Source organism: Struthio camelus, chromosome W (genome assembly GCF_040807025.1).
Source record: "Struthio camelus isolate bStrCam1 chromosome W, bStrCam1.hap1, whole genome shotgun sequence".
NCBI lineage: Eukaryota > Metazoa > Chordata > Aves > Struthioniformes > Struthionidae > Struthio > Struthio camelus.
Window position 1 is genome coordinate 31,903,239 of NC_090981.1, and position 12,901 is coordinate 31,916,139.

Consider the following 12,901-nt stretch of genomic DNA (forward strand, 5'->3'; position numbering starts at 1 on the left):
TGGTTTCTGATTTCATGCTCATTCGTTTCATGCTCATGATTCATTATTCTTTTTACTTGCCTACAACTAGTTCCTACTTGCAGCCAAGTATACTGTTTTTGCAGCTGAGTATCTCAGCTGAGTCTGGACTATATGAATAGCAGCTAATTTGGATGTTTGGTCCTTGACTTCTAATGATTTGATTTCTGCTTCTTGAAATTTCGTCAATTAAGAATGTAGAAACCCCTCTCTTGGGTCTCCTTGCAGTGTCCCTGAGCTTATGACATTGATTAAATCTTGTCTGATAAGAAGTTTTTGAATATATAGATGAGACTTAAGTACAAAATCCTAATATTTAGTTTTAATATCTATAAAAGTCTGTGTTATTAAAAAACAAAAATTGCATTTTTTGTGTCTTCAGAGCAAGACCTTGTCAATGGAAGACATTTTAAACATCCTGTGGAAAAGTAATAAAAAGGAAAATTCATCAAATAAAATTGCTTTTTTCCCCTCTGAATTTAAGATAAATGATATTTACAAAGTAAACAGTTTGGACTTAACCTGCCTCCTTTTTAAAACTAATGAATTTCTCTTTCTGTGAGTAGTTAAAAGCCAGAGTGTATCTAAATAATAGGGTGAGTTCTAAGAAACAAAGCAAAACTCTAAATTCTTCTAAAAAATGACAGCTCTTACAGTCTTGTTGTTATTGTTATCCAGAGGGTGCCATGAATTAAAAAACATTATTCTGCCAGAATACATAGAAGATTATTTTGCCATCTACATGCTCTTTGTTTAACTGATGACCCATTTAAAGGAGCTATAATTGACTCTTGTTTAGTTAGACAGGTAGGTGATGTCAAGCAGAGACAGGGTCTATGATTATGTCTTTCATTTTTGACTGCTTAATTGTTTATAGAAAATCCTTGTGCTCTTTCATCTTACCAGTCTCTCTTTCTCTCTTCATTCTTTTCTTTCTTCTTTCCCTATTACTCTATTTTAATTTTTACATCTTTGATTTTTCGAATCAGATAAGTCTTCCCGGCATGCAGTTACAGTTTAGAGGGCAAAATGGAAGTGTTTAGTTCTTTTTCTTTCTTTGCTAAAAGCATGTAAGACAGAATAAATCATTCTTCAGTTCAATTTTACCCAACAGCTGCAGTGATAGAGAAGTAATAGAAACATAAAAATGTAACTCTCAAATAGTCATTTCTAGCAGATGATGATACATTAAACCTCTAGTTGTGTCGGAAATGTAAAGATGTTGTCATTATTCTCCTTTACTTGCCTATGACTGATTCGGCTTTGCAACCCAGTATATTGCTTTATCAACTATCTATCCATCTGAGATTGATCTGTGGCAATATCAGCGAATTTCGACATCAGTTCCTACTGGCAATTTGACATCAGGCGATTTTCTGCATATATGACCTGGGATGACTTGATTTCTGCAGAGGAGCAGTCATGAATGTTGGGGTCCAAGGAACAAGCTGAAAAATGCCTAAGAAGGAAGAAGCCTCTGGGGAGAAGAGGGGTCCCATATCTCATCGCTAGGTGTTTATCAGCCCAAAGGGATAAAGGTGTTACTTAGTTTATCTTCCATTTACTTTAAGGTGAAAGCGCCCTTGGGAGCTGGCCTGAGAAATGCTGTCCTTTCAGCTGGTGTCGTTAATCTCATCCAGGTTAGTCTCCACTGTCATGCATAAAGCAGGTAGCCAGCATGCCTACACGTGCTGGACTGGCCTCCTCAAAAGCTGTCCTATATTGATCCGTATTGTCCTGATACAATCCAGAATTACAAAGTCTGACTGGGATGCTATTAAGTACGCTATACACGGAATCGGGAACGCAGCAGCTCTGTTACACATCTGAGGAAATGCCTAAACTGATCCCTGTCTAAGCCCAGGCTCCTACTGTGGCTTTCCTGGAGATTGGTAATATGCAGCTCCAAATGCCCGAAAAATCTTCCCCTAGGAGAAAGTGTATTGCTTGATTAAGACTGAGCATGGCTGACTAATGTCAGAAGACATGGGGTTTACAGGAGGTGGAGGCAAGGCAAAAAGTCGTGCAGGGACTGCATCGAGCAGCAGCAGAGTGGAGAAGGAGCAGCAGCGCAGAGCAGACCTTCCCTCCCCATCGCACTAACGGTGCAGGTGCTGCGTTTTGTGCGTGCGTAAGCCCAAACAGATGGAGCGGGGGGGAAAAAACCTTCCTTCAGATGAGTGGCGGCACTGCAAAACTGGGATAGGTGAGAAAGGAAACACACTCACCCTCACAGCGCTAAAAACCTTTCTACAGGCCCTGTGTGAAAACGCTAACAAACCCAAAGCCTTTTGGCATATCTGCAGGAAAGCAGAAAGAGACCGTTATCAGCTTGACCTCATTTCATAGGGAAAAAGAATGAAACAAAGTTTTAGAAACCTTTAACAACTTGCATCGAACCCCTTCTTTTGCTAACAGGTTGCTGTGTTTTATGCAGACACAGGCAACAAATACATTCACACACAGACAGCGCAAACAGAAAACTTAAAACTAGTGACAGTTCCTTTTTCACTCCAAGGATCTTTCTCCCTTCTGCAGCAGATTATATAAATTAAGGTGACTCCAGCTACAGTGAGTTACATAACAGGGTAATGTGATGTCCTTGGATGGAGAGCAAGCCAGCCAGCCGCTGAAGAACAGTTCTCAGAAGAGAAATCAGGTCGATTCAAAAGCTGATAATCTTACCAAAAAGGAGCCTTTACATAGGTTTCATGCTTTTTTTTTTTTTTTTTTTAAAAAAAAGATCATTCTGGTTGATGATGATAAGACACTATATAAACTAACAAAACATGAGAGGAACTTGCGTTTCCGCTTATGCTTTGCCAGCTCCTGCATGGGCAGCTCAGCTTTGGTTTAGCTGCAGGATGGTAACAGGGATTTGTATGAGGACGTGTAACCAAAGATACTAACTTTTAAAATGAGCCTATTCCATTCCTGTCGGTTTCCAGACCCTCAATACCCAGAAATAGCAAGCTTTTAAATATTGAATATGGTAAAGCCCAATGGCCATGCAGAGAGGGAACGTGTTACCATACAGTCTCCCTGCCATGCTTGTCTCCATGCCTGGTTCTGGGGTAGAGGTTGCAGACACCTCCTGAGCTGAACAGGAGAAACAACTCTTCCTTAATGTTCCTCTAGAAAATCGCTGTCCCCAGGAACAAAAAGGAGTTCTGGGGAGCTGAGAGATGCCCAGTTCCTGAGGAGTTCAGTTTTATTTCTCTCCTACCCTTCTCACAGCAAATGATGACGGGGTCAGGTGGAATCTTCAGCTGCTGCATGCTTTGGTGGCCTACTCCTTCTTCTTCTTCTTTTTTTTTTTTTTTAAATCCATGACTCCTTGGCTGGGTTTCTGAGATCTGCTCTCCCAAGGCAACTTCCCACCCAACTGCTGCTTCTTGATGGTACACAAAAAAACTAAGTAGATATACTCGGTTTTCTATAATTTTGGGAAACTGAGATTGCTACTGAATATTATACTGTAGTCTTCCTGCTGTTGTTAGTCTGCTTCAGATCAGGTCCCCTACAACCTAGAAAAGTCTTTTAAATCAGTTGCTATTTTCATCCCAGAAGTTCTTCATTTTGCTAATTGCCAGCTGACAGGGAGATAGTTCCTTGTCTCACTAATTGCAACTGTGCATTTGTACCTATTTTGCATCAAAGGCTGAAAATGCATATATATACATACATATATACATACACATATATATCACACTAAACTTCTGAAGTGAAATGCATATGTTTATATATAAAATAAATATACATATAGGAAACTCCAACCAAATTGCCTATGCTCTTTTCTTCAGGACTTTTAGTTACTTAAAAAGCAGTGCCATTTTATTACTGTGTTTTATGTGTTATGTGTTCTCAGTTAATTAATCTCATTTTTGCCATGTAAGTTTTATTCTCCCTTTCTTCCTCAGGGGTGTACAAGCCCCTAATGTGTAGACTGAGCTGAAAAAGGAAGCAGGCTTTTGTAATATTAGCTGTTAGGGAGCGGATGCTTCATTAGCTGTGAGTTGTCTACACCCCTATTAATCATTACTAGGGCAATTATTCTAATTTCAGCAAGCATGCTCCTCGTTAGTTAAATGGCCACTTCTCCCTGGCTTCTTCACTCAACACGGAGCACTCCTTCAGCTCTGGTGAGTTCCTAGACCTCTATAAGCTCTGCTGCAAAAATAATGATTTTACCCTGGTGGAGGTTAATCCTTCACCTTCTCTCATCTGTGCTGTGTCTGACTCTCCTTTGGCACCAGGCAAGGACATGATGGAAGGAAGCTGTCGCTTCTGAAGTGAACGGTTTCAGGCCAGACTGCAAATAACTTTCCCCATTGCTGTACAGGAGAAGTGAAAGTCTCGTTCTTTCTTTCATTTTCTGGGCCAGGGCTTATCTGGATGATGTGGAAATACCAGTGTGAGGGAAGAGTGCTTTCATGCAATGCAATGGTTTGCATCTGGAAATTTCATCTGATACGAAAACACATCTTACCCTGGAGTGATGTCACTTTTTTTTTTTTTTTTTTTTGGTCTTGAGCTTACAAAAATTGTTCCTATTTAGGTCTGCGGAGCTTGAGAAAACTGCAGAAACGTATCATGCCATGGCAGCAGCAGAGCTCCTACAGCCTTTGTATCAGCTTGGGTAAAGATGCCCAAAGGTACTGCAAATTTAGCTTCTCACTAGAAGTGATCTTCAGCTTAGGTCTAACTGTAAAAGTGATCAGAAAACTTTGGTTAACTGAGAATTCTACACCATATTTCAAAAAAAAAAAAAACTTTGGAAAAAGTTGTTTTTCCAGTGGTGTTTGATTTTACTTCCTAAAGTTAGAGGGCTTTAAAAAAAAAATCAGTAGGCCCTACTCTGAAAAGGAGATAAAATGCTGTTTTAGACAATATATCTTTCCAAGTTAAAAGCTTAACCAGATTAGTAGCAGTAGGTCTAGCAAAGAATGTAGAAATATTGATTAAGACTATAAAATAAAACTGATATTTGCAGAAAGAGTGGTATAGAAGCACTATAACAATTAACAGTAATGAAAAATCTAAAAATTACCTACATTATTATTTTCACATATATTGAGAGTTGCGAAATCAAATATATCTCCACTATAGAAAAAACTTTCCATCTAATTTTACAAGCTGTGCTACTGCAGCTATTTCGGCTTACATGAGCAGGGCTTTCTATGTCTGAAATTAAAACCTGTGAACTGTTGCCGGAGTTATTGCTTAACGACTACCTAAGAAAGTTATATTAATAGAGTGAGAGATGTGTTGTCCAGGGTGACTGTCAGCTGATCAAGCAAACAAAATTACTTTTGGTTCCTCAAAGTAACCAAAAGGGATCGTGAATACTTAAGTACATGAATACTGTTTAGGTAATGGAAATGAAAGCATAGGAAGCTGGAGCAAAAAAAGACAAAATATGCATAAAGGAAAGGAAACATGGGAGGCTAAGCTTCAAGAGCCTCTCTGCTACCACATGGAGAAGGACTATTGCATTAGTACTGTGAGACACCTCCCGGAAAGGACGTCTCCTTTCCAGCTGACGTTCTTGAAACACCGCTTCTGCAGATGGAAGTGAGAGAATATGAACAGATAGTGACAGAGATGATCTTTGGGGTGTGTTCAAAGGACACATATAAGATCAAACTATTATCCTACTCGCGTTATCAGAGTAAGGGAAATGAATCCCTTGTTTTGTTTAGAACAATTCTGTAGAAACAAGTGATGGGGAAAACCTGGTGTCTCACCTGTGAAGTTAGGTTCCCCATAAATATACAAAAGGATGTGCTTTCCTGTGGCATCTGTGTTGTACTGGAAGATCTAGCCTTTGCTGTCCTGTAATAAGTGTGAAAAGAGTTTTAAAAAAAAAAAAAAAAAAGAATTTTCCCCAGCTGTACCAACCTGAGATCCAAGGGTCCAAAGGACAACTATGGTTAGAGATGTTAATTAACAGTGACAGTATGTGGCATCTGGAATGGCAGCTCTGATCTCTGCTTAGGGCAGGTTTGGGGAGGAGGCTATCAGCATCATGGTCTCTCTTCTGGTCTGCTTCGAGCATTATATGGGCTCTGGCAAAGGCTGAGATATCACACAAACTAAAGAATAATTTTTACGTTACTCTTAATAAGTGTTTACTTATAACTACTGTCTATAATCTTACAGCATGAATGAGGTTCCATTTCAAATTAGTGCATGTATGGGTGTATTTCTAGAAATGACTAACTTAAATCACTGTTAACCATGAATTTTAAGTGTCTCAGCAAAGCTACTCCATCAAGAAAAAGGCAGTTAAGAGTTGTAAGTTGTTCTGTATCCCAGATGATGTCTAGGCAGAATAAGAGTTAGCTGTTCCTATTGCTTGAAAAATAATACCCTAGAAGTTGCAGCCTCAAAATGCTGGAGGCAAGCCCTGCTTTTCAGATCTCTGGGATTACTCTTTCAGGAGACGCATGCTAAGCTGCATAACATCATGAGTTGAATTTTGCTTGTGGTCTTTTTAGTAATTGAATTTCATTATGTTCCAGGTTGTTGTTAATTCTTTAATGGATTGATTCGATTTTAAGATCGGAAGATAATATTGTTCAATTTTAGTTAGATTTGTTACAGTTTTCATTAAGATAGCACTTGTATTCCCATAAATATACAGTTAATTTTCACTAGAACAAATAGTGGAAAATTATCTTCGTTTACAAACGGCAATAAGGATTTATATCCATAGGAAACAGTTAAGTGACTTCTAACATTTGTAAGACACTGGATTTGGCTTCCAAATACTGTTGTCTTTCCCAATTTACTTTAGCTTTCACCAAATAGTCTAATCTCTTTTTGGTTCCTTTCAGTCCCTTTTTAGACTACTTTGCACCTTGACTGAACCAGTTATTTATAAAGTGTGTTTTATGTCTTTATTTGGGGTTTTAAATAACTTCCAATTCATTTGCTTGTCAGCTAAAAGGTTTATTGGAAGATGAAGATTCAAAAGTTGTCTATCCTGTACTGTGTGTACACAGACAGCAGAATTAAGCTCTGAGACTTTGACTGCAGAACTGAAGAATTCTGTCTGTTGAGCTTAGAGACTCTTCCTTAGCTGTTAATGATATGAAGGTTTATAGCTTCTAAAAAGCATGGAGATAGTGGAGCTTTTTTTTTTTTTTTTTTAAACAACACACGTTTTTCAGTAAATGTAGTTTTAGTGCATACTATGGCCAATAAAACAAGTGTAAGATCCTGAAAGCTAACTTTAAATAAATGAAAAGATATTGCTTACTTTTAGTGTCTCCAGTCTCTGAATGAAGGCAATTGTCTGAAATGCCTTCACTTCTAATTGCAAAGCTGGCTTGCACATGTAGAAACCTTTAGGATCTCAGAGCTTAAGGGGGAGCTTATGTAGGCTTGGTGTACTCTAGCGTAACATAAGTGGCATAAGCCTTCAGGCAAGGAAAATATGGCAATTGCCAACAGGCAATCTAAAGCACGGAGAATTTAGGCCATCTGAATCTGGGCCGTTATTTCTATGAATGTAAAAATTCATAAAAGGGGAGAAGAAGTGGAACTAGAAAAAGTGATTAGTCTCTTAGGCATAACTGATATTTGGGGAGTCCCCCAATGATGCAAGCAGTTACATACAGTTAAAGGTTTACCAAATGTATCCGTGGAAGTGGAAAAGTAAGTTATCTTTGTATCATCATGTTGTTTTTAATGAAATATGGCTAACTAGGGAGGAAGAGCATGTAGTAGAATAACCCCAAGAAAGCAGCCATTGCCTTGTTGGTTAACACTTGCATTACTGTAAGGCTCAGTCCTTGAGCAGCGTTAGGACCTAGTGAGTTTGCATATTCCACAACAAGCATATCTAATGTGAATAACTTTGCACTGTATAAATAGTAACTGGAAGTAAAGCTGAATGTTATGAGTTTTTTAGCTGAATGTTATGAGTTTTTTTGTTTGTTTTTATGCGTCCTTTTGTAAAGCTATATTTAGTAACGAGCAAAAAGGAGCAAAATGGTGGAAACTCATAGTATAGAAGTACTTCAGAGCTTCGTCTACAACTGTGTAAAGATCTGGTCAGGAAATTACATTTTCCTCACAAAAAGAAGATGGATAAAATTTTAAAATGAAAAAAAGATATCAATCTTTCCTATGTCTGAAAACTGTGCTGACTCTGACAGAGCTAGCCTCTTTTAAGTACTGGAATAAAAGAAAACAAATCTAAGCTATAGATCATAAGAGATGCTATTCACTCTGACTTGCATTTCTGTTTTCTCTTTGTATGAAATGATTTAACTGTGAATGTTTAGTGAGCTGCACGTGTATTCCATGAAGAATAAAATTATGCTACATGGATTAAAGCAATCTAACACCCTTTCCAGCAGCAGCAATCTGTTAGGTGAGCCCAGGTACTATGTGTAATTTCTTCTTGTTATGTGTAATCTCCTGGGGTACATCCTTTGCTTCTTCATGCTGCAGTAGAGGTGAGCAGCTCTGATCCTCTGCCATTAGCTTGTGGGAGAACTTTTGTCTCTCCTGGGAATGCAATGGGAGTTTAGGGAAGGCACTACAAATTGTTGGCTTTATCTTGCATTTCCTTTGCAGAATGGGCAATTCAATCCATGAAGTACAGTTTACTGTAAGATATGCGAGTCAGAGGGGCAAACAGTATGGCAGATCTCAGTGAACTCTGCAAGGAAAGGACACCTCTTTACTCCAGGTGATGAACAGAAGAGATGAATCACTGAAAGAGTATTTGTTGTCTAAGATATGTGCCCAGTCACCCACGAGAACAGTACAATCCTCCCCTCTTTTTTAAAGGCAAATATAAATTTATATTGTTATTCATAGTTTTCCAGATTTGTCAACTATTTTAAATTCTGTTACCCTTTTTTGAACTTTTGTGACCAAGGATATAATTTCAGCATGGAAATATTTGTGATAGTTAGGTTTCTTAGTGCAGTTCTTGTTCTTTTTTTTGTTTTATTTTTCCTAAGAGAGATACATCCCTATTTCCCCCCTGAATGGATGAAAGCAAGATAACAAAAACAATTCCTGTCCTAATAGTTCCAAATCTCAGCCCTCATGTGAGCCATCCATCATATACTCTGTTTCATGGCCATGGAGGTGAGCCTCACCTAAGTGCCCGCTCTTTCTCATACCAACATCGCTGCCATGGACATATCATTTAAGTGCACTGCAGACTCCCATTGGCTCCACCATTCCAGCCTTCCTAGAGCACTAGCTGCTGACCAGCTCCATTTAGAGAACAAACCCACAAACTTGGGAAGATTTCGTGGCATTATATTTCAGCCAAGGGTTATAGTGCCCCATGTTTAAAGGGACTTTGCTGGAAGCCATATTCCCCTAGTATAGCATAGGTCGACAGTCCCCACAAAAGCTCGCTCCCTCCCTCCTTCATCTGCTAGATGACCCAGGGGTATGGTCTCAAACGCTAGGAAGGACAGGAGCTGAGAAGTCCATATGCTAATATACATCTTCAGACCAAACCTCACGGGAAGTGAATTGTTCAGCTCTGAGAAAGTCCAAGAAGCCTCAAGGACTGAGAACGCTGTTGTTCTTGTGTCAAAACAGAAAATCTCTCTTGCACAGTGATGCTCTGGAAGGAACTAAAAGAAGTTTCTCTCAAACAATTTCAGATCTTTTTATGATCGTTTGATAATTTGTTCCAATTTCCACATTCTATGTTATATTATTATTTAAATGATAGTATGAAAGGAGTGATAGCAGAAGATTCAAAACAGAAAAAGAAGTTCCATTTTGGAGACGCTGGCAGTTTCAACATTATTAAAGTACTTCATCTTGTGATTTGAGTTGTTTTTAGTAAAAAGCCATCATTATTGCTGTTTTGTGTTTACATTTCTCAAAGCAAGAAAAAATGGCCTTACAAGCAGCTTTATTCATTGCAAGAAAGATCCAGTTAAGTGAAAAAGTTATCATATGTATTCCTTGACTTTGACAATCGGATACATTTTGAGTTTAAGGAACCAAAAATAAAAAGATAATGTACAGGATTCATTCCTGGTACTTCTGGCTCTTATTTCAATTACATGAATATTCATTTTCCAGAGAACTAGATTTTAAAAGCTTTCATCTCAGAGAAAGATAGTGAAAAAGATTTAATGACTCTAAATAATTACAGTTCATTTTAAGGGCCTTTTAAAGCTGTTGCTGCTGTGGCTTACTGCTAGGAAGCTGTATGTTTGTGACTGCAGTGATACCAGCTAGTGGTAACAAAGGAAGATGAAAATACTCTGAGACCACCTTCCTTCTATCTGCCTCTAGGAAAAGGATGTAAGAAAGACTATAGAAGTTAGGTAAGTGGCTGTGGTGCCCAGTGATTCCCTCTATGGATTATCATATATTAAGATCTGACCGTCTTGGAAAAATGACTGTCTAAATTCAGTAGTTTTTCCGCTATTGCCAGTGTAGCCGAAGACCTAACGTTTGTGGACATAATCTGCCCTAACGTTGACTCCAGCAAATTTGGTTAAATGTTGTGAAATCATGTTCCAGAGATCCACAACATATCGGAAGCAGACAATGAAACAGTTCAGAAGGCTGAACTCAGGGATAGGTTTGTTACTGAGATTTCCTTTGAACTAGACAAATGAAAGTCGTATACAGGGTAAAAATAGAAAGGAGAGCAGTAAAGTCAGTGGGGCTTTGTGGAGAGCCTGACCAGTGCTTTTTGCATCTGCAAATTAGTCCAGCTCCAATTCTACGCTCTTCTGCTCTAAGCTCTCAGAGTATTTTGTATTCAGGAGGACAGCATTGCTTGTAAAGTTATCTATTCTTGTACAACCATTAGCTTTATAAAAAGTGTATTGTTTGGAGAATTAAAATGGTCTTAATTAATTTTAGCTATTGTGCTATTGCTATAATGGTGTGGATACACACCATTATAGTCTCTTTGTCCAGCTCACAGACTTGACCTAAAAGATAAGTGAAGAATGAAGCCTTAGAGCTGAAGGAAAAAATGACAGAGAAATCGGAGGCAGAAAGTCTCAGGTTATACCATTGTTGTGAAGGTATTGTAAAGAGTCTAATGTAGCTATTCGGTCCGGCTTTAGTTCTGATTAGTTAAGTTTTTTATACAAAACCTTTCTAATGTAGAATGCATAGAGTCACGGAAGGAGGAACGGGATGGGAACGAAGCCTTACCTCTGGCTGCCATCACCACAGGCTTCACATTAATGTTTCTCTTGTAAGTTTTTTTCATAGTCTCATAAAAGTAGCCGTAGCTACTGGGCCATGTGGTGAAACCAGTGTATATTAATATCAGCAGGCCTGTATAATGAACTGGCACTGTAATGACATATGAAGACAGCAAGAACGCATTGCCTGGGAAGCCCAAACAACTTTAGATGGGATACAGTTTTCTAGATGCTTACTGTCTTTGGGAGGGATCAGAACAGAGTTATCAGCATGTAAGTCACTTTTGGCATGAAAAATTGAATGGCTAGATAAGCACAAGAGGCATTTGGGCATCATCTTGTACGCTGAAGAACCTGGCAGGCATTTTTTCTATTTTAATGCTCTCTTAAGCACTGTGGCTGTGTTTATGGCTATCTAAGTGGATTTTTTCTTTTAGTTTTTTTTTATTTTTATTTTTTAGACTGTGTTGGATGTTTTAAAAAAAACAGATCTGGAGTAATGGCCCTGAAAGAAATGTTACTCTGTTTACCAGGGGTGTCTAATTTACTCTGATCTGCTGCACAACTATCAGCAATGTCCTCAGAAATTAACAGCATGTATTTTCTAACCCTGAAACAGAGGTCTGCATCAAAACACGCAGACCCCATTAGTATTCTTACTGACCATTTGAAAGTTTTATATGCTTAGGAGCATGCTCTTCTGTTTAAAGGGCAGTTTAGCTAAGAAAGAATCCCTGTTGCAGGGCATGACCTTTGTTTAGCAGGTATTAAAAAAACATATGTAATCACTGTGAAGAATTTTATGAAGCAAAGGAAGCAATATGTGTTCACTGACAGCCACAAAAATTTCTGTCTGCGTCATAGAAAGTTTCGTACCATGTCAGATTTGAATATTAGGACTCTGCATTTGCAGGATCCTGACCTCTTCTCAGGACATCAGCTGATAAGCTCTCTGAAGTCCTTGGCAGGTTAGAGTATCAAATCATATTTATTTGTATTCAGGAGCTGAAGATAAATAGATGAGAAATATTGGTCTTGTGTGAGAGGTTCTTCCTGTTTATTAGCTATTCAGATAATCGGTACCATGGTAAGGAGACACTGCCGGAATTTAAAATAAATAGCTGTATCTTGGAAGCAAAATATTTCAGTTACCTTCTTAGTTTCTATAGAAAATAGAGAAGAAAAAACTAATTTGAAGATAATATAAAACTGTTATAAAAGCTTATTAAGCACAAAGGATAAAAGAACTAGTGAAGCTTTAAAAATGGTAATTAAAATAGCTGATGTGTGTCTAATGCATTTCTTCAGCATCTTCTAGCAGCAGATCATGATAATATATATTTAACTTTTTCTTCCAGTTTATTGAAATTATTACTGCTAAAATTTCTATCTCAATAGTTTGTCAAGATCCTTATATGATAGTGGCACTTGGACCATAAAAGCAGTAATATACTGTCTGCTGAAAATTCACTGGGTGAATGTACAACAACTGAGCCATCAACCTTTGTTTTAGTGTTCTGCCTAATTAGAAGGAAAGACATATAAAGCACGATGTGACAAGAACAAACACCTTCTCTGAAGCATATCATGTATGTTTTAGGATCAGCATAATAAAAATAAGCTATAGAGAAAGGAGAGATGGCTTAGTGATCTGTGCTGCTGCTTGTGCTTTGCAATGAGTCCTGCATGGATACTTATGGTGCTCCCAGATTTTGTGAATT